The 26,813-nt window shown below is 40.5% G+C and overlaps 1 protein-coding gene across 2 annotated transcripts in view; it reads right to left on the bottom strand.

Moving 5' to 3' along the window:
• Positions 1 to 26,813, bottom strand: part of LOC140670888 (uncharacterized) — a 376,593-nt gene that overhangs the window by 305,095 nt on the left and 44,685 nt on the right. For both annotated transcript variants that reach the window (XM_072901711.1, XM_072901751.1), the window contains exon 3: positions 17,576 to 17,827. The gene's annotated coding sequence lies outside the window, so the exon portion shown is untranslated. The remainder of the gene's footprint in view (positions 1 to 17,575; positions 17,828 to 26,813) is intronic.

The following is a 26,813-nucleotide window of genomic DNA, read 5'->3' as shown; positions in this document are numbered from 1 at the left end:
TCAGTCTTATATATGTACAGACTTTTTTTTTCGGCCAATTTTTTTCATTCGTAAAATGATGTTTCGATATGCATGGCGATACAACCGCATCCGACGTATTAATCTCACGTGTCGGCTGTGCCGTTTTGAGATTCCGTCGATAATCGACGTCGGCGTCGGCGGTTAAGACAAGATGGATTTGTCACGCATCGCTGTCGTTTAGTCGATAAAGTGACGAGAGTCAGCCGGCGGTACAAGGTGCTAACTAGACAGAGCGGCACTCAATTATTACCGTCAGACCTCGTGTAGTTTAACTCATCCACCCCATTCCGACGAGCCCTGCCTCCCCCCCACCTGCCCTCAACTAAACACTTTACGAGCAGCTTGCCTACACGTCGCGCGCGATCAGTGTCGTCCTTGCAACGCCTCTTATCGAGAATGGCAGCCCGTTAACAGCGCAGTCGGATGCCTCGCGCTCTCTCGCGCTCGCGCACCCACGTGTGCATAGGTGCCGACTAAGACATTGCTTCCTCATGACGACGGGTCGTCGTGAGGATGTATGTACTACGACCATAGACACGCGAATCGAACGGCGATTAACGCGCGAAATGCGTCGACGAGTCGCCTCCAGCAACATCGGGCGGCTGTCAATTCTCCTTGATCGATCGAATAAGAAGATACGAATAAAGAAATTATTTACCGAGACGTACGCTAAGCTGCTATAATAAAGTGATGTCGTACATGTCGTAGTTGTAAAAGGAGATAATTTTCATTTCATTCCCCTCCTTCGTGTTTATTCTCTTTTTCTATTTACCTAGCTATATAAACTGTACAAGCATTTACATAAGCATATACAATATATCTGCACTCACTCTACACCTGCGAGATTTTACATCCGCGACCATACTGTTATCACTTGAAGAAAATTCTTGAACAAGGAAACCGTAAGAATCTGTCGAACAGCTTGGTAGTCATTCTCTCCAGCAGTATATCCTATTCTTCCCTTGGCAAGCACGCGCAGGGACACGAATGTATCTCGAGCATTTTTCGCGCGATAGATGGCACAATGCGAAACAAATTTGTTGCCAGCATGCCGGATGATGTAACGCCGCGAAGATTTCTCTAAGGAATTCGTAGCAATGCTTGCATTCGTCGATTCGGATGGGGAGAGAGAAGAAGTCTCTCCACACGCACGCACATACACACACACACACACACACACACATTCGGCGCAAGTCTCCCGATACGCGCCGTTCATCGCGGGATCATGCAAGGAAAATTGGATGTGGAACTCCCGTCGAGATCGGTTCGAACCTTCCTCCGGAATTTCATCGGCTATACAGGAAGATCCCCGTAGCTCATGCTTTTTATCGGAAGTTTAACTCGATAAGCTAATGGAAACTCTGTCGGTGCTCTAGAAAATATGGCAAATAACAGATCGAGAATGCAGACACATGATCGAGATACTTGTACGCGGTCTCTTACAGACCTTTCTTGTTAAATTTTTATTTTTTTAATTAAATTAAATTTTTAATAAGTATATACAATTGTTTCTTTGTGATAATCTTGACGGTGGAAGAATTTCCATGGACAAAAAAAAAAAAAAAAAATCACAGGTATATATACGATACAACAGTATCTAAAATAATGCCTTTATACTTATAAAACAACATTTATTGTAGATGATTTTATTAGATCCTTTGAATTATCCGCGTACATTTGTACAGGATTATGTTTAATGATATGTTAATATACCCGATGAAAGATATCCGTGAGAACTGGATACGTGCGCGCAAATACGAGTTATACTTTCGGATTCGCGATATTTATGACGGAAATCCTTTTATCTTTTGCCTCGCCTCTCTTAATCTATACATTTAAATTTAAATCCCTTCTGTGAAATTTAATTCTTCGAAAACACGCGCGTAGCGTACATTCTGTTACGCCTCTTCTCTCGGTGGCAATTACCGCCAGCCGTGCTTTTGGTCCTACGACGTACGCTGCCGGTTGCCTCGAGACAACGAGACAATCAATAAACAACACGTGTAGATAACAATCGTAGGATAGAAACCCTCTATTTTCCGGGATGGCCACTGTAATTGCCGTACGTGTTTCGGCAAGCTTCACTTTGCCCATGCTTTCCGGTTTGCGCGATATCAGACATACGAAAAGCGTATGCGAATATCTCGAATTACGAATTAGTAATTTGTCTGTTTTCAAGTGACATTTAAAGTTTAGTAGTATATGTCGATAAATAAAAAACTCGTTTGATTTAACAATCTAACTTCTTTGCTTGGAATAATTTCTCTTGTATAATGTAATATTGCTCTTTACAAAGTGTGTTGTGCATAAGTGATAAACTTGGCACTGAAATAAGATTACATCGGTGTCTCTATCTAATCTTACACCCCTAAATCATCGTCAATGACATTTTGCTATTTTCCCCTCTCTCTGATATTCATCTCGTCTGCCTTTCGCTTCCAATAACGTAGCCGTGAAATAATACGAGAGATGAATTATGCGAATGGCCACGAAGAAACATTTCTTCGGAGAAACCATCGGATAAACGTGGACGAAGATAAAGCGAAAAACGCCATCTTTTCGTCCTCGATAAACCGATTTCTGGAATTCTAATAAGAAATACAGCGGGCTACCATAAAATAACGGGCCTCCTTCAACAAAGAAACAACGTGTATTGCCAGTGGCTGTTCGTGGAACATGGAGAAACGTGCGCGCGGTCTCTGCCGACGAGGGTAAGAGATTTCTTCCCCGATGGGGATCGCGGGGGGTAGGTAGGTCGGAGGGAACAAGAGCGAAGCCCGGGAATAAAGAGTGCGCGGATTAAGAATGCTTCCTCGGAGACGAGTTATAGTCGCTTCCTTCCCGTAGTTGGAATTAATCGGCCATTCCGGAGGCGATGCATTAACAGAGAGGGCGCGCTACCTTCCTCCCCCTCCCCCTCCCCCTCCCCCCCGCGCGCCTTTCCTCGTCGTGCCACCCCTCTACGAGTCGAATGACTCCTTTTATTCCGGCCTCATTCACTTCGATACCCGCGATCGTTGACAATAAAACTTCCATCCTGGCGTACTGCTGCTTCGATTGTCGAAGAGGTTTGCTGAATCGTTATTTATTCATCGACACGCTCGGCTTGTAACGCGCTCGCTACATATATATGTATGTATATATATATATATATATATATATATATATATATATACTGATATATCCAGGGATTAAATCTAAATTCACAGAGATACGATTGAGAGTTTCGGCTAGTAAGATTCAAGTTTTGAAAGACTGCACTGATTTCGTATTGAGTAGTGCAAATTATAAACGACCACAAGTTTTATTTTTATTTAAAACCTAACCTACTCGATATATTAATTAATAAATAAAATGTTAATGATATAATAGTCGAGTAAACTATTAATATGATTATTCGAGCTTTATTAGCAAAAGAATTTAGTATGCTGACAACATATGCAAGAAGAGTTAATATATTTACTGTTTAAAGTTTGTATTAAACATATGTATTGTTGCATAATCGTCGCGAGAACTTTGGAAATACCTCTGGTCTCGGCTTATGTTTTTCTTCGGATTAATATAGAAAAATATAAAAGCTGGCGCGTGTGCGGCGCGCGTTCGCTCATTAAGACTCGCTAAGGGAAGACGGGTTGTTAGAGAAGGAATGCCGAGGCATGCGATACGAAATTTTGATACGTGCTGCGCATTCTGCCTCTATCTCATACGCCCTCGGCGTGTCGACGAAATCGTGTAAACGCGTGCTGTCTGTAGGCGGTTAGTGTAGACGCGCAGTTGGTAGCTGGAGGCTGGCGAGGGGCGAGGGGAGAGACGGGATCGCATGCAAATATACCGGGGAAACCTCGAAACTTAGCGCCGGCTAATTACAATCTTGACTTCACCCCTGAGCTTCATAACGGGTAACGGCACCCGCCATGTCTGCCTTACCAACTTTTTGGCTTATTGTCCTTACGTACTGGCCACGAGGGATATCTAATCTACTCACACTTTCCCGCTTCCGAGCACACACTTTCCAACGAAAAGCGCGATCCTAAACCAGCGACTTTTGTTCGGCTAGCTACTTTCCGCCTCGTGTATAATTCGTAATTCGCACACGACGAGACCTTTTTCCTACGCTAATCCCACGCCGAGCTAGCGAAATTCGCAGTGGACTCTCTCTTGACTAATTTTAAATTCATCGCTATCTTATATTCTACTTCAAAGAAACATAAGTTCATGACCTCACGTTTGTCTACAAATCTCTTTTAATCTGATTTTATCAATACATCTTTTTTTTTTTCATTTAAAAGAAATCGATTCTATTAATCTCGCGATCCAATGATTATATAAATTTAATTATTTGCAAAGTTAATCAATTCAAGTTTAATTTAAAATCTCAACAATTTATTACGTCAACATTGTAATGTGAAGAAAAATTTGTACGAATCATCTATTTCTAAAAAACTCATGAAATAAATATGATTTCGGAAGAAAATTACACGCACTGTCATTGTCTTATTTTTTTTTTCGAGAAAAGTTTATACTGTTTCACGAGAAGCAACGATGTTGGTCGAGTCGGATGTCGGATTTGGAGCGCTTTCGCAAAATCCATGGAAGAAGTTTCCACGGTGGCGCTTGCGCGACTTGGAGTAGCTTCTGTCCAAGAGAAGACGAGACAGGAGGCTGACGGGACAGGCGGTCCACTTAAAATCGATACCGGAGTGCAGCCGTCTCCGTGGGGTGCAATTCCCATGCAAATGAATTGCACCGACACTGGCTCTGCGCAGCGAAAGGGATTGATTTTTCCAAAGTTTCGTGGCACTGCGTCGCGAACCCAGTCTGGTAAATAAGATTTTGCTAGACTAGAAACTGATGTATTACTCGCACAGATGACTAAATCATGTCGAATTACCAAGGCTTTTCTTTTTCATGCACAAACAATTTTTTATCTATTTGATGAAAATTTGAAAATATAATAAGAAATGTTATCAATCTATTTTTATCTCAGATGCTACAAGACACCTATATATTTTAATAATTACTTCAACTAACGATAATAGTGCAAATAATACCATTGTATATATAAACATATAAAAATAAAAATAAAAATACTATTTAATACAATATTTTTTAACAATTTAATTATTTACTATACTTATTATATTTAAAGTTTGCAATAAAATAACAATTTATAACGATTCATCGATTAATATAAATAAATATTATTTTCTAATAATAGTCGTAAAAAATATCTCTTGGCTTTAAATTTTCTTCTAATGTTTAAAAGTAATATATAATTAGAGCGAGATTATGCCAAATTTACGGGTTAGATGGCTGAATATATATTTATCAATGGATACGTAGAAATGTTTTAGTAAAAGTGAAAACAATACAGAACTTAATTTTACATCTTAATTATAATTAATCCCAACAACTCATATGAAAAGAATAAGCCATTCAATTAAATATGACCCAACAACATTACTTACAATTAGATTCAGAATCTCTAATCAGGATTTCACACTCAGCAGGATGCAAGAAACTTGCTCCAATCTCGTGTCGCGTTCTCTTCATTATTTGAGTAATAGCATGATTGTTTGCAGCAATTTCCGAATAATAATATCTCTGACAAGGTTCGTAAATATCTTTAAATTTCATCTCTGAAAATGCGCGCGATTGATCCTCTTAATGAGCGACCGTATCTCGTGTAAGTAATATCATATGTATAAATGCAAAAGTTATCTAGAGTCTATCGCACGAGGAATTTGAAATGTCTATAATTAACAACATAAATAAATTCGGTATACGTAATACAACATGAGGTTTAAAACAATTCCATTATAAAGAAGTCTCAATTAAATAAAGAAAAAAATATCGTCATGATTACTAATACATAAGTTTTCACGTTTCTCAAACATTTGCACATAATATATCTTTGTTTTTTTTTTTTTTTTTGTTTTTCAAATCCATCAATTAATGTAATATTATGCCAAAGCGTGAAGCAATTTGTATAGTAATAAAAATAAATGATAATAAAATTAATTAATAATCATTTAAGGAACAAATAATACGGGGCATTGATAATTAACCACTGTGTATTATGAGTACACGTGGGCACATGTTTACGCGAGCTCACTAGAGGACGAGGGTCGCTTATGGTGCCCGCCGCGTCGTTTCGCACCTCTCGGCGCATCAAGCAGGAAGAGAGACGCATCGCCATTATTATTCCGAGTGATGATTATACGCGCAACCACGGCTGTACTAATTATCCGGGTCATGATGGATCGCTTCCGTACGGAAGGCATGTACCCGAACACAATACTTAGTTATTTCCATTAAGGGTCCGATGCAGCAGGGATCGTAACACCGACGCGTAACAATAATTAATCACTCGCGTATTAGCGGCCAAGGTTCGTTTAAGCCGGGACAAGCGTTTCGAGATTAGGTGAGCGCGACCGACGCCTGCTTCGGAATTGGACTTCCGGCTCTCGACACTTGGTCGGCGTGCGATTACTCCGACATTTTAGGGAAAAGAATGAAAAGCGTTTCGCACGATCCGTATCTCGCAAATACCAACATTTTCCTGCATTATGTCAATTAAAAATTTATTCATAACTGTGTATCGTTGATTACATCTCGTTATTTTTTTTCAGCAACACTATTATTGTTAAAAATTGTAAGAATACACAAGATTTTTTTTATTAAAGCAATAAACTAATCGCAAGGGAACATATAAATATATTTATACAATATAAAATGTATGAGAAAAAAATAACATTATCATAAATTATCGTAAATGTAATAAAAAATTAAATAATACACGTTCTATATGTAATGTCTATGTAATAAAATTTCAGTTTCATAGAACAACGATAACTCCTACATCCCTTAATCAAATTCGCGACAGTATTTAATGTCAAAAAATATATATATGTAATATATAGAAAATATGAACATTTTCCGGAACGGTTCGCGAGCGGGACATATAATTCCATTATGTAATTCTGCATGTTACATTATTCCTACCGCATGCACGATGTTAACTGAATGTTCCGTGTCAATGTGTTTACACTGCCCGCGGCTATAGGTACAATGTAAATGCTCTGTCCAGAATGTATACCGTTTCGCGATTCACATTCGAGAACATCTCATTGAGCGAATGCACCCTTCCACCCGAATCACGTTTGCTGTTAATTACTGCATTTATAGTAGATGCGTAATTTATATTATGCATCAGCACATGTCCGATAAATCTTCAGGTGTTTGACATCACTTTGTATTACGTTAAACTGTGCCTAGGGTACAAAAACTAGCGTGATCCTCTGATCCTAATAATGAAACACATGTAATTAATTGACGAAAAGATAAGATAAGATAAGACTGTTGCAAAACTCGAATAAAGATTTATACGAATTATCAGTTTGTGCATGATTTATAGATGAATAGGAATTTAGTCTTTAACAAGAGTCTTTTATTTGTCTCTCTACTAAGAGAACCCATTTATGTAGTTGGACTAGTCAATAAAAGTACTACGTGATGTAAATTTTGTCCTTTTCAAAAATATTCCATTTGTATTCATTCTGGATATGTATGAATCCATCATCTTTTAATAATAATCTTATTCAGTTATAAATAGATTTTAATTGGCATTACGTGTATTAAATTCATCAAATTATGTCAATTTTTCAATCGTTGATCATTCGATCAATACAAACTGATACAGACGTTTTTGCATTTGCGACAGGAAATCTCTCTCGAGTTCGCTAGTTATTAGCAAAATAGAAAAATGCAATTTCACGTCCACACTGGAGAAAATTATGACTGAAAATTATTTCTACCGAGTAGCAAGCACCGAGATCAAGACGCATAAATCAGTCACTGCGACATCGCGGAGTAAGACACATGTCGCGCGCTAATGCAAGATAGCTTAGCCAAGTAAACACCGCGAATTTCTAAGAAGAATATAGTTACGTCATTGTGATGTCTCTTGCCATTATCTTTGCAAATTATTTCTATCATTGTGACACTTTGTCAGTATACGTAAAAGCTGATTCGAAACACTATAATAGCATTCTCCGGTCTAAAGAATTAATTGATAAAGAAAAAAAAAGTAAAGATTATTATTATTATTATATATATATATAAATATCTTGCATGAAATAATAAGAAATTACGTGTGTTGAGTTAATTACAAGTACAATTCATATATTAATTACTTTAAATTAGTTTATATCAAGTATAGACAATTTCTATTTGACAAGTTATTTTGGAAAAAAAGTGATTTATACATTTATGTATATAATAGCGAGTAATTAGAACGATCGAATTTATAATTGTTTTTTGAACAACGCGAGTCCCAGTTATTCCCAAAGCTAAGCAGCACGGCCAAAAGTTCCTTATAATCATTCGCAATAAAAAGAAAAGATTCGTACTATATCTTTCGATCTTCGCGGTCCTCCTAATTTATAGACGGACCAGTTCTCGGATCCATAAATCGAATCGTGAGCTCGTACGTGTGGGACGGGCGAGAAGGGCGAAAGAAAAAGAGAAGGGGACGAGTAAAACGACGTTTTTACGACGAGCTTGCCTGCGTAAACGAGCGAATCGAACTCCTTCCTCGTCTCCGCTTTGATCTGTCATCCTCGTCGTCGCGCGATGAGACGAGCTCGCCGCCCGTCAGCATCAACCGTGCAGGCTCCGTCGGGCCAATTTATGATAATGAATCCGGAGATTTATCGCCGGCTTCTCGCTACGACGAGATATTAAGCGAGCCAGCGCAAAATTAGAATTGGCGCAAGCGAGTCACGTCGCTGCTCTCTCGCTCGTCTTCGCGGCGACGCGACGTCGACGTCTTCGTTACACTCGCCGAATATTCATCGCAAGATTCACGGGCGCGATTAGCCCGAATCAATTCTGCGATACGCGCCAAATATTTGTGAAATACGTTGGAGATTTGCACATTTTATTGGTAAAAAAAAAAAAAATATAATCTCAGTGTGATTAGAATATATTGAAATGATTAAAATTTTTTCACCTTGCGAATTTTATTAATGTTTTAATAAAGTGAATATACGCAGGATGATTTGTGGCATAAAAGAAAAAAATACACATTCTTGAAGAATTGTGTGTCAGCTCTTTATGTGGTTCGTATATATATATGTGTTGGATTCAAAATTAACGTGTATAATTTAATAAAAACAAGTATCTAAGACGTAAACATATTAGTAACTTAAATTTAAAAATTTCATAATTTTTAACTTTTCCCAGACTGCCAAGTTTCCAGTTCGATTATGTCTCACCTAGTTTCACAAGATACGATTCTATACTTTGTCCTGTTTTATTTTATAATTGCATTACTATCGGTGGAAGATAATTTTTTGATATTTTCAGCATGTATATACAATAATTGAAACTTTTTAATTGAATCGTAACCGACTGAACCGACCGCGCTGTAACGAACTGGACGAGTCGTTGGATGAGACTTGAGTGAAAAAAGAGTCGATAAGAAGCGGTGCACACACAGCGCGTATGCACATGCACGCGCGCAGGAAGCGCGTGCACGGAAAAGAGCGCGGTGCCGAAATTTTCTTGCGCTGCGAAGAGGAAAGGAAGAGCGCGCGACGACAATGCATTAAGCAAACCGTCGTGCCGTGAGTTTGGCTCTACGCTAATGAAACGTAGCAGAAATATCTCGGTCGTTTAATTAGAAGCAATAAACGGAAGGAGTTCAATTGCCTGGTGTATCCGTACAACCTCCCCGTTCCCGAGTCGTTTCATCCGTCTAGAACGAATACTATCCGACTTCTCCGCCGACCTTCCTCACGATTCACCCTTCGCCATCCTCCGTAAGGTGCCTCACACCATTACCATCTGGTAAGACCACCTTGGCGTTTCTCCTCCTCTGCCTATACGCTTCCTGCCTCCCTCGTACTTCTTGCCTCTCTCTCTCTCTCTCCCTTTCTCCCTCCTCTCTTCCTTCTCTTTCTTCTTCGACTTTTGAGCGTTCGCACACAAACCTTCTCTATAATTCCGATACCAACTCCAATATTTAGTGCCCGGTTTCTTCCTTTACCGCGAAACACCTCGATAGGGAGAACAGCCCTAGGGAGAGAGAGAGAGAGGAGGGCAGGAAAAGGGAAACGACCAGCAAAGAACGTAGAATGAACCCTAAGGCCTTGGCGACGTTCGATAAGTACGCGCTACCGCGATTAAGCTTTCACGAGTGCCGGCCGAGATCGTGGAAAGTGCCATTCATCTGATATGCACAGACAACTGTGTGACGCGGACTGTGAGACTGTGAGACTCCGTTACGGGGCCCCAAAGACCTGCTACCGCTTCGCTTCGCTTCGCTTCGCATCGCGCTCTTGCTATGCGTTGGACGACCGCAGACCGACCGAATACCTTGTCGACGCGGGCTCTCTATCGAAGATAAATTATCGCTCGTGGGAATATTATTTCGTCGGCAACACCCGTGCGCCGCCGATTGGATTTTTATGAACGCGAGCGAGCAACGCGCGCTATCCTCGTTACTGATAAAGTGAAAAGTAAAGACGCTTTTTCTGTCGAGATACGCTGCTTTGATAGAAAAGAACGGCTCGTACATCTTGATTGTGCTATATTCTGCGTCAACGCACGCAAATTTATGGCATTAAGAAAAAGTACCGATATATATCTTACATTAGATACCAACATTAAATTTTTCACATCAGTTATCATTTTAATGAAACGTAAAAAAAAAAAATATATATATATATATATATATATATATAAATTTATTACGCCAATACTCGGAATTGAACGTTAATTTCTAAAGAAATATAAAGGCGTTAATTGTTGGAATTATCAAAGATATTAAAATAAACTTGCGTTGAAATCAGATGCAATATTGTTACGATGGGTGAAAACAGTTGGACGATGGGTAACACGTTGGCGTCAAAAAGCGAGGGAAGCCGTGACGAACGCAGTGTATAATCAAATAACGAAGCAACGTACGGTTTTATGGTCTGGTCGAAGTGTATGTGCCGCCCGACGTGCGCAATACGGCGCTTGAAGCACAGGCGATGTACGAAAATGTGAGTTTAATAAAAGAACGAATGTCATGGTTATATACACGCGACGAGTTAACAGCCGAATTAACACATTTCGCCAACGAAATGAAAAAACTACCCTCGCGTATACGCACACAGAATTTTCTCATTCTTCAGAATTTGACATTGCAAATGATATATTTAGAATAGAAAAATGTTGAGAATTTCAAACTAAATAAACTTTAAAATAATTTCAAATAAATAATGCAATATAAATTTTATTCGATTAATTCTTTTTAATAAAATATAAGTGATTTTATATATATATATATATATATATATATATATATATATATATTTTTAATTTTTTATATATTCTTATATAAATATAAATTATTTTTATATATATATATATCAATTACGTATATTATAATTTTATATATAGTTGATAACTCCGTAACAAATAGAGATATATTATATATTGCACGCAGTCTCTTTTTCTCGCGCACGCATACGCAAAAAGAAATCAGCGTTTGCCGGTCGACGCATATCCTCTCGCTGTTTTTGTACGCGCGGTTCGCTTTTTAGTCTGCGCCGCGAAGATGGCAGAATGGCATAACGGCGATAGTCTGGCCAGTACATTAGCAGCAGGTTTAATTACAAGGCCGAAGTGGTGGCAGCAATAGCGGCGGCGGCTTGGAACGGAATGCTCGCGAATACTCGCTCGGTGCAATATTGATTCCCGAGATTGTCCGTTCACGGGGGAAAAGAGCGGAAAAGATGGTCCTCTCGAGTATGTGAACTGACACGGGGGATTGCGAGAGGGTGCGAGAGATCGTGCTTGGCTCGCGAGACACGTTCATTGTCTCCTCTCTTCGCGGCCACCCTTTCCTTCATGATCATCAACTACCTCACGTCCCGCTGGTGGATAATGGCCTCAAACCAGTGCCAAGCGGCAAATCAAATGGCGAGAACTAAATCGTGTTGAAAGAAATTAAGAAATTGCCACGATTATTCCGCGTCCTCGGTTCTTGCATCATTTTAAAGTTTTTCAACTTTTTTTTTCTCTCCTCCCCCTCTCTCTCTCTCTCTCTCTCTCTCTCTCTTTTCACTCTCTATATATAAAATATATATTTATATTTTTACAACACGATTTGACTTTGAGGCGCAATCAAGATGTACGTAATCTTTTTTTTATTGTAGTAAAAAAGTTAATTCTTGGATAATTTCTACCATTAACGCTTTGATATTTTTCTAGAAATTTATGATGAGATATTACATCATTTTATATTTTCCTATGTTTTGTTTAAATCATAATATCAGATATAAAAAATCAGATATTAATATCTACCTGATATCTAAAATATCAACGAGATGTCAACATTTGTCATTTCTTAAATTCTTAATATATTTATATATAAACGTGAAATTTTTACATCCGACGCACGTTTTAAAACAGTAATAAATATCAGACATTGCGTACAAAAAAAAAAACCATCTTGTACATACAATGGATACCGGTACCGTCTCCCAACTCCCAACAGGTAGCGAGGAAGGTCGACGCACCGAGGACTCCTTCCATGCGTTACCATCCGTGACCGGTTGTCCTTTTCGCGTTCTGCCGATCTCTCTGCCGTCTTTTCCGCTCCACCGTCCTTTCCCTTCAGCCGAAAAATAAATCGTGGCGGCGGGCGATGTAACGGGGAACTTACGAGCGTAGATTCGGAGCAGAAAGACAGGACGCATCCTATGAATAATGGATCGCCGGTGGCTCATTATACGGGTGAAGGGTCAAGGGCAGTTTTATATGTGAAAACATGGACGGCCGAGCGACCAAGTGGCCGCCGTAGGACTATCGCATTTAGTCTGCGCGGCAAAAGCTCTTCAAGTTCTGAGAAGGGAGGAACGTCTGGCATCTGCGTAGTACTCGGCGTGTTTTGTCAGGCTCGTAAATATCTACCGATACGCTCGATGCTAATCCGAATACAGATGTGCCTTCGTCTTGCCTGTTGCCAATTTGTATATATACGAGGTATATTGAACAAAAGTCGTGTTCTTGTAACGACCATAATCCCGGTTAGATTATTTTTCGCCTGTCAAAAAAGTATACGCGCGGCGATACTTTTTTCAAATAATTCCAGCTATAATTTCAACAATTTTCAGACGCGTCTGCTCGTCTATTAGAATTTAAAGAGAAATTATATTCAATGCGAGATGTTAAATTAATTTGAAAAAAGTAAAATAGTGAGATATAACACTTATATTGTAAATGGCTCGCAAGAAATTTTTTTTAATGTTCTCATAAGCATTCGAAAAGAGAGGAGGAAAATGTATAATAAAGTTAGGAATTAAAAGATCACATAGTTAAGATCGCAAGCTAAATTTGAAACTTTCCAGAAAGATAACTTGCAGTTGAAACCGATTAAATATCACTTAACATTATCCAAGTTATTTTCCTTGTCGCCCATCAAAAGACACTGGCCAAAGTTATTTCATCCTCGAGCGCGTCCTAAAGAACGCAATGATCGACGCGCTACTTGAGCGTTGCTCCATCGACCTCGCAACGCGTCACACGAATCACCCGAGTTCTCCTGGAAAGGTATGGATGCTTCCTCCCGTGAGATGGGGGAAAAGACAGGGCGGGGGGGGGGGAAGAGGGGGAGAAGTAGGGGCGATAGTAGGAACGGCGTCATGAGCCGGTATAATTAAGGTAGAAGAGATCCGAGCGAGTGGCAAAGGTCTAAGGGAAGAAAGAGAGAGAGAGAGAGAGAGAGAGAGAGAAGTGCTCTAGATCACCGGACGTCTAGCAGCGGAGCTGTGAGCGCAGATAAGGACCGCCACGGCGACGGCCAAGATGGACGGCCGACCGGTCTCAGCACTAGCCGGACTCTCTCCGCTCCGCTACCACGTCGCTACCGAGCGAGCGTCTCCTCCGCCTGCTGCCCCCTGGTCTCTAGAAGCTTCCTGGGGATCCTTATTTATACGCCGTCGGCCCAGACTAACGCCCATTGTCCCATTTCACCCCCGAGGTAATCTGCCGGACGCAAATCTAAGGCTCTGATCCTGCGGGCTACCGCGAAAATCTATGACGCCTTTAATTTACACGCACCACACCCCCGCCGCACCCTCTTCTCGCCGCCTTTGCTTTCTCCCTCGAGTCGAGCGACTGAGAGAGATCCCGACCAATCCTTCTTATGCGATACGTCGAAGGCTAACGAAGACTCTCTCGAGGGTAACGGACCTCGTCCTTGACCGACTCTCCAATAATAATCGTTCCGATGAAGGAAGAACGATGCTTTGAAAAATAATAAAGCACTCGTGTGCTTTCGCTTGTGCACAAGTAACAAGATATTTGAATGAATCTTATATGTTTTTACATATCCATGTATATAATTAAGTATATATTTATTGAATTTGATAATCTTTACGTAACATTGCGCAAAAAAAAAAAAAAAATATATATCTAAAATACCTACTTTTCCGATAATAAATTTAAATTTAAATTTCATTCAAGAAAAATGCAAATTAAAATATGCAAGAATAATAAATAAATAATGATGCATTGGAGAAAGCTCGATTAAGTAATATCATAATAAAGATAATTAATTAACATGTAGTATGTTGTCACTCGTGATTGCTCGAGATATTTTACAACAACCCTTAACTTGGTGTCATTCGGCCGGCCACAAATATTGAACTTTCCTAAGCACACTCGACCAGACTCGACGATGCGATCCGTAGAGACGAGCGTGACGGTATTATAGGTGAAGTTGCGAGTGTGCGTGTGCGTGTGTGCGCGCGCGCGCGCGCGCGCGTGTGTGTGTGTGTGTGTGTGTGTGTGTGTATGTGTATGTGTGTGTGTGTGTGTGGGGGATGTTAGTTCCAAAATCGAGGTGGTGCGCCGGGACGATGGTTCGGGTCAAATATTAACGTCGGGCCCGATAATTGCGAAGTAGATTGTAGGAAGGGCGGGCTCCGCAGCCGCGGAGCGATCGGGCAAACCCGGGCAAGTTCCTCGTGCCTGATAGCATCTCGCCCTCTCCATAAATATGTCGCAGTGAGCTTAACCCCCTTGCCTATCTGCGAGGCACGAAGTAGGGGAGGCATTAATGTCAAACCGAGACGCGAGTTATGGCTCCCCCGTCAATTCCCAATGAATTCAGCGTTTTCGGCAGGGAATCGATGCGTTCCGACGAACGAGCTCGCTCGCTAAATCGCACGCCATTTTTTACAGTTTTCGTCGTTTGTAAAATGCGCGACGCGTTGCCACCCTCTGTTGTCGAATGATCGATTCTAGCCCGTGAAAAGCCCGCTGTTTTGACAACGGTAGGAACTGTATTAGGTAGATGATACATTTTTATGCTACGCTCGGGAGAGAAATATGGTGCGATAACGTATAGTTTTTTTTTTTTTTCTCTTATAATTGGTAATAACATATTTTTTTTAAATATTCTTTAAATGTGTTAGGTCCACATTTCCAAATACTGTAAAAAGAAAGGAATAAATTTTGTTCACAAGATGATGAATTACATGTGATTTTAAGTAAATAATTTTTGATGAATTACAGTTGATTTCGAATAAATAATTTTCATTTCTCATAAATTATTCTTACATTTTGTGTACGTGAGAGATGATTACAAAAATTATTATTTTACTCAAAATTAACAATAAAATATATTAAATATATTACTCTTTGCGCGGGCGGAAAAAAAGAAATAATTTTTCATTTATTAACAGATGGGTTAAGAAGTGGAAATGTGTTAATATTATATATTCGGCTTACGTCGTTACACATGTTATTGTTAGGCGCATGGACGATGTAAGTAGAACGATCGGAAATACGAGAGCAACTTAAATTTTCTGTTTTTGTACACAAGTTGTCGATGACGATCATCGATCATCGTGTCGTCGTATCGATGTGGTACCCGAAGACGTATCTTGTGTTTGTGAAACGACGAAAAGACCGATTGATGTTCACCTTTCGACAGTGATGGAACGCGACATCGTTTCTTGACACGAGCGAACGCCCGATTATTTGATCGTTATAATTACATGTTGACGATACGATGTGATATCGAAGCTGATACCACAGTGAAATTGTAATCTTATAAAATCTTATCAAATTGATGTTGTGCACAAATTTAAAAATAAAATTCTATTGTATGAGAAAAGTATCTTATCATTCATTGTCAGTATTTTTCACTGCTATTATCTGCCTCAACCTTTAATCGCAATTATTATATCGCTTGGCAAAGAATGCCTGGGCTTTTCAAAATATTTTCCTTGCTAAAATCCTTTAAGAAACCGTGCGGTATCACGAAAAAACGTGTCTCGAGTAATACTATTATGACACGGGAACTTGAATGTCTTCGAAAAGGATCTTTGCCTTTGTATGCCGATCGATGATGGAAGAAGAGGCAACTTCGCGGCTTTCATGCGGGATCATACGAGCCAAGTGCAGACGCGATTTCGCGGCGATTTCTCGTAGGTGATACAAATAACGCAATCAGTATGCAGGGGGTTCATGCATATTTCAGAGGGGGTTACGAGGGTGGTCGCCGCTAAGAAGGGTTTATGACGGGGGTTGATCCGAGGATCCCCATCAAACCGCACGAGTCTGAATATCGAGGCGACGCCGGGAGCGGGGGCAGACCTCTTAACTCCTGCAAACTCATTACAATAAATCAAGCTTTGTTCTTCGACCAAGCGAGGGCTGGCTAAATTCTGCGGGTGCTAACCCTTCTGCCCAACCTACCTTCATCCCCGTGTCGTCTGTGTTCCGCACTCGTCTGTTACTTGACTTTCGGCGTTCGCGCACGTTTGTTTCTTAGAGTCACGGCGTATAACGATCGCATTTATCATACTTTACAAGGATCGTGAATAACGATTATCGTAACGGTAAGTGGCTGGATCTATTCGTCACTTCCGCGAAAAAGGGATTACATATACATGTATTAAAATTATTATCATTTTTCTCCCATCATTGTATAGCTCATTTAAATTATCATTGGTGATATATGAATTTATTTATATAATTATCTTTTACTTTTCGTAAGAGATAGGTACAATACTTTATTTATTATTCAGCTGTACACATTGAGCTGTAATTTATGTAAAGCGAAATGTTTTTGACTTTAATATTAGTACACGCACATTGAAATTGGAAAAATAATTTTTCATCTCAAGTACAAAAAGAATTATGCATAATTTCAACTGTTATTATAAGTATATCAATTTAGAAACTTGGCCTTTTTTCTCTTATGTCATTTTTTCTGCTTTTTTTTCTCCTTATTAATAATAATTAAAAGTTTATAAAAATAAAATTTTAAAGAAGGAGATAAAGAAAGAAATATCATATTGAAAGGTACTTGACAGCTTAAATTTGGATTGACTCAGCTATTTTAGTATTTCAAATTTTTAATCTAGATTGAAAAACAATAAAATTCCGTTAGCTAAAGATATCATTGCTTGACATTATCATCGACGTTGTATCATACGTTGTACAAGGTTCGTGATTCACGTTTAATCATGTGAAAAAATAAACTCACCATGCGGTTCACATCGATGGACATCCCTGAAAAACGGCAGTTAATGTACGTGGTACAGAAGCAAACGAGAAAAGAGGGGAAGGAGGCCTCGCTGACTTTGTGGTTCGCAGCACGGATTTGTACGAGAGATACAGAGGGATATCAGGCAGATGCTGCATTCTGCGGAGCTCCACGTGCTACAAGCGTCGACATTGACTAATGATGGCGTGGCGAAGGGGGCGAAGGGGGTGCCGGAGGGCCAGACAGCGCGCCCTGGAACAGAAAATTCACCCAAGTTCACGCGACCTGTTGCACCCCCTAGCTCACCGTTTAACCTATAACCTGCCCGCCAAACATGGGTTTAACCTCGCCTTATCGCGTTATCGAAGTGCTTGGACCGGCCGCGCTTGCCAGTCGATGTTTACTTTCTTTCTCTATTTTTCTGCGTCGGTTGTCAATCGACTTTTTTTTTTGCACAAGACACGCACTTTTTGCTTATCGTTAAAAACTTTTGACATCTCTATTACTTCTCGATGTATGTATAGGATAAACTCGAGTAACATGGCCATAGTTTTTTTTAAATGCAAAAAATATACTTTTATTTTTCAATAGTGTTTGACATATTATCTTCCCTGAAGCTTAAATTACGTAATATTATTGAAATTAAAAGGAAAATATTTAATAGAAATTTTATATTATCAAAATAGTACAACATAAGCATTGGCCATCTTACCCAACTTTTAAGAAAAAGATGGCTATAATATTTATAAAAAGATAGTGAAAACGAAAATAAAAATTATACGTCGTATAATAATTTACATATCTTTATAATATGTCTTACGTCGATTACGATAGCTTAACTGTAATTTATTCGACGTTATAACGGTTTTTAGTAGACAAATGAAAAACTTTGCAGGTAGTCAAAAGTAAAAATGTGATGAAGATTCACAATATCGTTATTTCGAACAATGTATGCACATAAACTTCTGTAAATATCGATTATCTTTGATAATGACTAAAAAAGCGCACTATGAAAAAATTACAGTCTATGGCCATCATACACTCTAGTTTACCCTATTTAAATTTCGATGTCGTAGACACAGACAATTCATATTTCCATCTTTCCTCGTCCTAATATAAACGCAATAAAAAATATACTCTTTAGCATATAATTTACAAGATGAAAAATTAATCTATTAAAATAAAAAAATGTCGCATAGTTGGTTTTTTTATTTAAAATTTTAAACGATAATACATGATATACAATTCAATTATATCTTGTATTTTATGCAAACTGTGTTACCTAAAACGCATACAATTTTCTTTATCGGAATATTTTTCTGATCAATATATCCGATTTAAGGGAAAATAGCAAGACTATCGTGCTTCCTTTATACATAAGTTGGCGTTTTTCTCCCGATATCGCTCGCTAAACCAATTTGCTAGAAATACTTTCGGCAAGATCGCCTTCTCGCTGACAGCTCGAGTACCGGCAGGCACGCAAAAGAGCAGAGGGATGAAGCCGACGGAGAGGCGCTAATTACTGCACTTTTCTCGGACCTGTACCTCGCTTATTATTCAGTCCGAATCAATCCGCGCGCGACGACCGCGAATGAACGGGTGGGCGCGCGCATCGAACGAAAAGCAAATTAAATTCGGCGGCCACGTTAACGCGATTACACGAACCCGGAGAGGTCCCAGCAAAAATATCAATCGCACATGTAATCCCGCTTAACGAGTGTACCTTTTAATTAATCACCATTTTCAATATTTCACCATCGCCCTGGGCGAGAGCGGGTTCGTTCATGCACGCGCGTTCGCGCACACGCGTGTGCGTACGCACACGCGAGCATACGTGTGTGATTTAACGCCGGCAGTCTCTGGTATATGCATTCTCTTCCTGAGCGGCGCGAAATATCGCCACGGCATTATGCGTATATTATCGCGAGCACGCACTTCGTGATTGAATAGCCGCGTACATATATATACTCGTATACGCGTACGTTGCGAGGTGCGTAAATATCACAACGGCTACACGCGTGACTCTTAAGTCGCGCTTATCTGCGCAACGAGAGATTCAATTTGTCCCCTCCTCCCCCTTCTCCTCCCCCTTCCCCCACAATGTGGAATTTATGCGAAAACTTTAACGAGATCTAGTCTACACGCGACAACATGCGATTACGGTTAGCTCTTTGGCGAATGATTTATACGTCGTAGGTCGATACGGGTCTTAAAGAATCTTACAATGGTACGTTTGCGTAATACTATTATGCTTGTGCGAAATACGTTCTGTTTAAACCTGTCTGAAAAAAAAGACTCTTGTTATTAACAAGTTTATGCTATCGCATAAACTATTCGATAATGTGCTACGTATTATGGGATATAAAATAAACGCGTATAATCTTGTTTATCGCTGTTCAAGAAATTATCGTAGGGTTAAGCGTCACTTCAATATACATACGTATGTATATCTTGTTTCCATCATAAACTAATAAGGAAGTAAGAAATCAACACACGTTTATTTTCTATCAGATATGAAACGCTGAGGTCATCAATATTGCATTTGCGGATTTAATCGCAATTTCAAATTTTTCTAATACACGCACACACACATACATGGTGCGATTAAACTTTTATCAAAGTAAGATATCAATTCATAGTGCAATCCTCGAGCGCGAGGCACGCCTTCTACGTGCCCTTCCTTATTGGCCATCCTTCTTACCTCGAGATTCATTCTAGCAATTACCGCGGTCCTGTTCTACATGAAGAAATCAATCTCTTGGACATACCACCCCGACCCTAGAGCCAAGTTCAAAATGCTTATTTCGCTCTTTCGCGATTGAGAATATGTTCCAAATTTTTAAGTTTAATCCGTTTAACGACATTTTTCCGAGATGACATAAATTTCATTTATTTCTTATAAAACTTTAATCCAAACAAAAATAACGCATGCCTAGAATGCTGTAACGAGAAGAAAAGAAAAACTAGAAAATCTATTTCTACGTGTTGCAACAAATTTTCATAATGCAAAAACAGTTATGCTGAGAAAAGCAATGTTCTAAAAATGTAAATACTCAATATCGATTTTATGAATAATAATATGTTCAAAACTCTGTCGATATTATATAATATAGGATCAATTAATGTTTGAAAGCGCTCGAAAGAGATATTTAAAGCAAATGTTGAAAATCGATGTCATTATTATGTAGAACACGTGGTAAATATAATATGATGGAAAGCGCCTTTTTTTATCCATATCATTTAGCGCGAGTAATCAAAATTAAGCATACGGAGAAGGTGACTCTCTCGGAAGATAATCACTTCCATTCAAGTACTTAAACTGACTCAGCTGTGTCAAAGCGATTCTGCGCTGCTGGAACAAGAGGAGAAACGGGGTTGTGAAACGTTTTAAAAGCGAGCCGCTGAGTTCGCCGGTTGATGAATATTCATGCCGCTATATAATAACATTTTTGAGCCACTGTTTAGCTAATCCTCCGGACTCATTTATCGTAGGAGGCAAGGACAGCTATAATTCTTGAAAACGCTCCAACGGCGTTACTATTATTATTATGCGAATAAATACCCCGGGATTAAGTGCGATGGGGAAACGCCGGGGGCGTTTGTGCGGCCGTTGCATTTTATGGAAACAAACGTAAAGTAGTTGCCGCGCGCGATTTATAGTTGTAGCTCAGGTTCGGTGTTGCTGACGATTAACGACCGCGGCCGCATGCGGCGCGGTGGGATCTTCGGTTAAAATGAAGAAACAATTTGCGCGTGAAAAGAAACGTTTATCGATGACGTGCAACCCAATCGCAGAATCCCTCCCCGCGAAATCGGCGAGTGGGAATCGGGGAGCGGCGCGATTGTACGATCCAATTCCGAGGGTAATTGCTGATCCGTTTCGGCAAATTTGCTCTTGGACTTTGAATCAGAAATAGCCGGTAGTTATCGCAGATACCTAATAATGTTCGCGTTATCAGGCTATTACACGACTATCGATATTGTCGGGTTTGGCTAATAGACTGATTACCGTCGACGCGACGATCCCTTCTATACTTTTCCACGCATGTTTTTTACTTCAGTTATATGTATGTGTATTCATTCGAGATATGGTTATAATCAAACTTATTTACAGGCTCAAGCGTCTGTTTTGTAACCGAGCCAATAACTGCGGGCAAAAGAAAGACGAAAATTTTCGCGTGCGACCCCACGTTCGTGACCGGATTTGCGTAAGATCTTGGCAAACGGCGATTCTTTCTTTGCGCCATTATCGCAAACCTTAAAGCTAATCCGTTTCTAGGTTTCATTACCGAGAGCGAACGCATCGGAAAGTCGCCAGCAAATTCCGCTGTGTGAGAGCGACTGTGAAGCAGCAACCAACCGGCATACCGGAGCTCTTTAACCGTCCCTGTCCCCTGTCCTCTGTCCCCTGTGCCCCTCCACCTCCTTCTTCCAACCGCGACCACATACACATGTACGTGCGTACACCAAGAAACAAAGGGCGCGTCTCTTCGTTTAATGCTACCGCAGTCAGGCCTCGGAGAGATTATAATAATCTCGGTTTACGTAGCGTCTCTCGAGCTGGTTAATTTGAGGAGGAAACTTCCGTCTGTAGGATCCGCGACTCTCGTGTCTCCTCTTCCACGCTCTTCTATCTCTCCCCTTTCCCTCTCACCTCTTTCTCATCCCTGCTCCGATGTCCTCGTCGCTCTTACATCTAAGCTGATTCGTAGCTAGACTCGCCTTAATCTCCCGTAAACTCGCGAAATTCGAGGTTGCCCGAATCAGGCGTGATTGTAAAAGTGCCATGTCGAGGGACAAGATGACTCGAGAAATCTTTCTAAAATTGTTACAGCCGTTTTCTCCTTTTACCAGAAGAATTTCATTACGAATTCGTGTATGCGCGTAAACTTTTCTTCGCCTACGTGTATCCATCCAACAATAAGAAATATATTCGATTGATTAGATCATTATGGATAATTTTAATAAAAAAAAAAAAAATAAATGAAAGCTACAATCATGTTGAAAATTTTCATCGAGAAAGATGTTGAAAGTTGTTCACAATTAATCAAATAGAGTATGGCGTGCGCGCAATAGTTTCATTCTTGTTCGTAATCTTTAATTGGATAGAAAGAATAAATTGTCACATTGGGACGATTCTTGTGTCTTCTCTTCTAAAATTCTTCGCTCTATTTCGCATCTGCTTTCGTCGAGAGAGTCCATTTAATTCAGTCTGATTATTTGTTACGAGCGTCCATCGATTGAATCCACTTTAATGACTGCCAAGACGAGAAGAAGGCATTTCACTTAACCGTAAAAGAATTGCGATTAAGCACAAAGCCGGGTAGGTGAGGGCCGGGGATAGGAAAAGAAAGGGAAGGAAAGGGTAGGATAAGGAAGGGAAGGGAAGGGAAGGAAAGAGAATTCGTCGCTCTTCACGAGGACGGTTCCTCGAGAGTCGTCTTTCACGAGGATTTTCGACGAGATCTTTCCCCTCGCCTTTAAATCATGAGCGCCCTCATAATTTCCGTGGAGTCAAACAAAAGACGCGTAAACAATGGCCACGGAAAGGATGAGAGCCGTCGGTGTCAAAGGAAGCGCCGCTTAAAAGTTTAATTCGCTAATTGAACCCGCGGCGTAGTCTTAGAGCCGACAATAACTGCGCAAATAAACTTGCGAGTACTTTCAATCCGTTTTTCCTGTCAAAGGAAATGCGCGCGGCAGGCGCGGCTGCAATTTCGTTTCGAACGGAAAGGGAAAAGGGGGACGACGGGCTTTTTTTTTTTTTCCCCTTCGTCTTGCCGACGAGAATTCGAGCGAGAGAAGGATAAATAAATTAGTAACTCGTTGTCTATTCTCCCGCTGATACGGCGCGTGCCCGTTCCCGTGGAATGAAAAGTACATGCAAAGTTTGAGCAGCATCGAGAGACCTAACCTATCCTATCTGTTTCTTTCGGCTGCACACTTTGCGTCGCGTCGAAATTATTTGTGTATTGTAACTACTGCATTGTTTGTGCAGGGGAACCGACTTTTATCCGATTATGCGAGCATTTGATCGTATTTTCGCACGGTCGATTTTGGGCATATCCGCGTTTTATCAAATTTGGCGCTTCAGCCTTTTAGAGAGACCGAGGTACTTTAATAATAATAATAATAACCGCAGCCGCGCACGCAAGGTTTACAACGAGCGCTTATTTTATTCCATATTCGCGATTATATATATATATTGTATACATTATTTCATTTTTACGTGGTTTTATCACGTTCATCGATCGTTCGCTGCCTTAATGCGTATTACCGTTCATTCTACTTTTATCACGGCTATTTATTTTCTGATTTATCTCATCCATTTGCGCTTTCAATCACGTATTATTTTATTTCCGCAAAGTCCGTTCCATTTTTCGCGATTCGGTCATCGTCAATCATTTATTTCCGCTTTATATCTATTGTCATATTTCATTCCGGCGATTTATTTTAATAAACTGCCACGATAAAGCTACAAAAATATATTTCGATATAATTTGTTGACAGCCATTCATGCGTCCCACGTCCAAGTCGAATTACTTACGGAAACAAATGTAAATGGTTATATAATTCTTATAATGCATGTATATTTTTATATGACAGGGAACGGCCACCATTTCATCATCGTTGGCGTTGTTTCCATCGGTAAATGGTCATAATCACATTAGGACCAACATGAATTTCGATCAATATACGTATTAGATATCTCTTGCATTTGTTCATAGCGTATCCCGAAACTCTAGCCATCGCAAACTTGGTCGCGAACAAAGAAAGAAAAGACGCAGTCTCTCTCTCTCTTTCTCTCTCTCTCTCTCTCTCTCTCTATTTCTCTCTGTCTCCCTTTCTATCCACGAAAGAAGTTGCTGCGATGAATATTTCAGCACGAGAGTCGTTACGCTTGGTCGAGTTCTTGACGAGTAACGATCTCTTCGTTGATCGCGCACTAAGCACCAAGGATGGAAGATCGGCAACGATCGGCGATACAGTGCACGCGTATCTACTCGGGTACCATCTCCTCCGCGAGAAACGTTATCAGGAAAGTTTTGGAATTTCAAATCGGCCATCCCCGGAACATTGGTCCTGTCCCATTCCCCGGGTCCCTCGATCTACCGATCGTTGCTTCCCGGTTTGACGTGATTTTCCCCTCTCGTGTTTTTCTCTCTTTACCGGGGATCGTCGTCGGGCTTTGACGCGGAATTCCCGCGCGTACGCCAGTCCGTGAGGATATTCCGGCGACGAGCAAGACTCCGGCGGCATCTTTCGGTCCATTGGCCCGACAGAATGATGTAGATTCGTCGCCGTGCACATGTTCCGCACACGTCGCGCGTCGCGCGACGGAGGCAACCGCGCCGCCATTCCGCACGGCCATTCGTTCCGCGAGATGACAGACGATGATTTGTGGCCGGTCTCGGCCGCGAGCAGTTTCCTGATTTTTATGTAAGAGGACCAGAAGACGCGGCGCCCGGAGACTTAGGTCCCAGACGATCGTAAATTAAGCCGATACCGCGTTTCAACATATATCCGTGTCTCGATACACGCGTTTCGCGGTCGCGCGGTCGCGCGGTCGCGCGAGACTGACAGCTTGGTTTCATAAGTCGACGTTTTTTAAATCGCTGCACCTCTTTGCCATCTATACAACGGCAGAAATGTATATAGGGAAAGTCGATACTGTTGCGTAAGAATATCGAGAGAATCGTCAAATTTTAATAATATATAATTTGGTCTTATATGTATGTTGATAAATTTTTTTTTTTTTTCATATACGATACAATGAATCAAAGTAATCACTTGTATAAAACCAGAATATAAATAAATGTGTGTTTCACCATAGTATGTAGTTAAAAAAAAAATTAATATTAAATGTGTGTAGTGTAATAATTTTTAAATGATTAAGTAAAAATGATACATACGACTGTATAAAACGTTTAAAAGAGAAGAGAGAAAGAGAGTTTATATAAAATCATTAAAGATGTGAAATTATCAAACAAGTTTAATATTAAAAGAAATATGCCATTGCTTTGACGGCGTAAAGTGACGTAAATAAAGTAATTAGAAGATGAAAGAAAAATATTCAAATGAAAATATTCATATTAACAGCGTGTCATTGTTTGATAGATGGTATAAAATGTTTGAAAATCAATTGGTGGGTAATATTATAATAAACGCGATCAATGCGTGTCGTGTGAAATAAATTTCAAGACATTCCGTAAAGTAGGTCGTATTATGAATTGAAGCGACTCCGGTCCGATCGTTTTCGCGACGAATAGGGGTCACGTTGGAAAACGGGTCGCGCGTTATATTTATACGTTTCTAAAAATCGCTACAGTCGCAATAGAATAATGAGTGACAGCTGAAACATTTGTGCTCGTACATATTGCAACTCCGTTCCGATTCGATGTGCTAATGTCCCCGTTACCGAGGGCGACGGGAATTTATACTCGCGCGCGCGCGAGGGACACGGTTAACGCGGGCGAGTGTGTCGTTTCCGACACGTCGCTCCTCGTCTCGCGAGGCGAAAGAATCTCTCGCGACTGGCCGACACGTTTTCTCACTCACGTGCAATGAATCAGATCCTCATTTCTGAGATTGTTTCGCGCTCCGTTCCCCGATACATCATGCAACACGTTGCGCTCCGCGTTTCTCCACGCGGAGCGACGCGCGGCAAGTTCAAGTCAAGTTTAAGCTGCAAGACGACGTCGCGCAAGACGACGCAACCGAGAGAAGTTACGCGGCTGAGGTGATATGTGTCAGGTCCACAATACTCGGGCGGGGACTCGACTAAGTAAATGTTATTTCCGCCGGTGCATAATTGTGACTCCGTCGAGAAACGCCGTGACGTTAATGTTAAGGACGACGGGGAGCTCTGGCACGAGACGGAAGACGCTGTTTCGCCGACGCCTACGCCGCCGACGTCGACGCCGACGCCGACGCCGACGACGACGACGAGTGGTGAAAAACGGGCTGCGCGAAACAGCGAGTTATACACGGATGATGGTGTCGCGCGTAATTAATCGCCCGCCAGAGTCACGTTTGTCTCGGTAATGAACGCAAATCGCCAGGCATGTTGTCTCAAATTTCGTTACGTCTTAATATACAAAGTGATTCAGACCACCCCTGCCGTCGTTATTTTTTTTTTTTTTTTTTTTTTTCAAAAATGGAACATCACAGAAAGTTGGGGAACAAATTTTCATTGTTGAAACACACCCAAAGTAATCATTAGTGATGGTATCATTTT

This window comes from Anoplolepis gracilipes, chromosome 1 (assembly GCF_047496725.1).
Source record: "Anoplolepis gracilipes chromosome 1, ASM4749672v1, whole genome shotgun sequence".
NCBI classification, from domain to species: domain Eukaryota; kingdom Metazoa; phylum Arthropoda; class Insecta; order Hymenoptera; family Formicidae; genus Anoplolepis; species Anoplolepis gracilipes.
The sequence above is the reverse complement of the archived record's forward strand: the minus strand, read 5'-3'. Positions and strand labels throughout refer to the sequence as shown.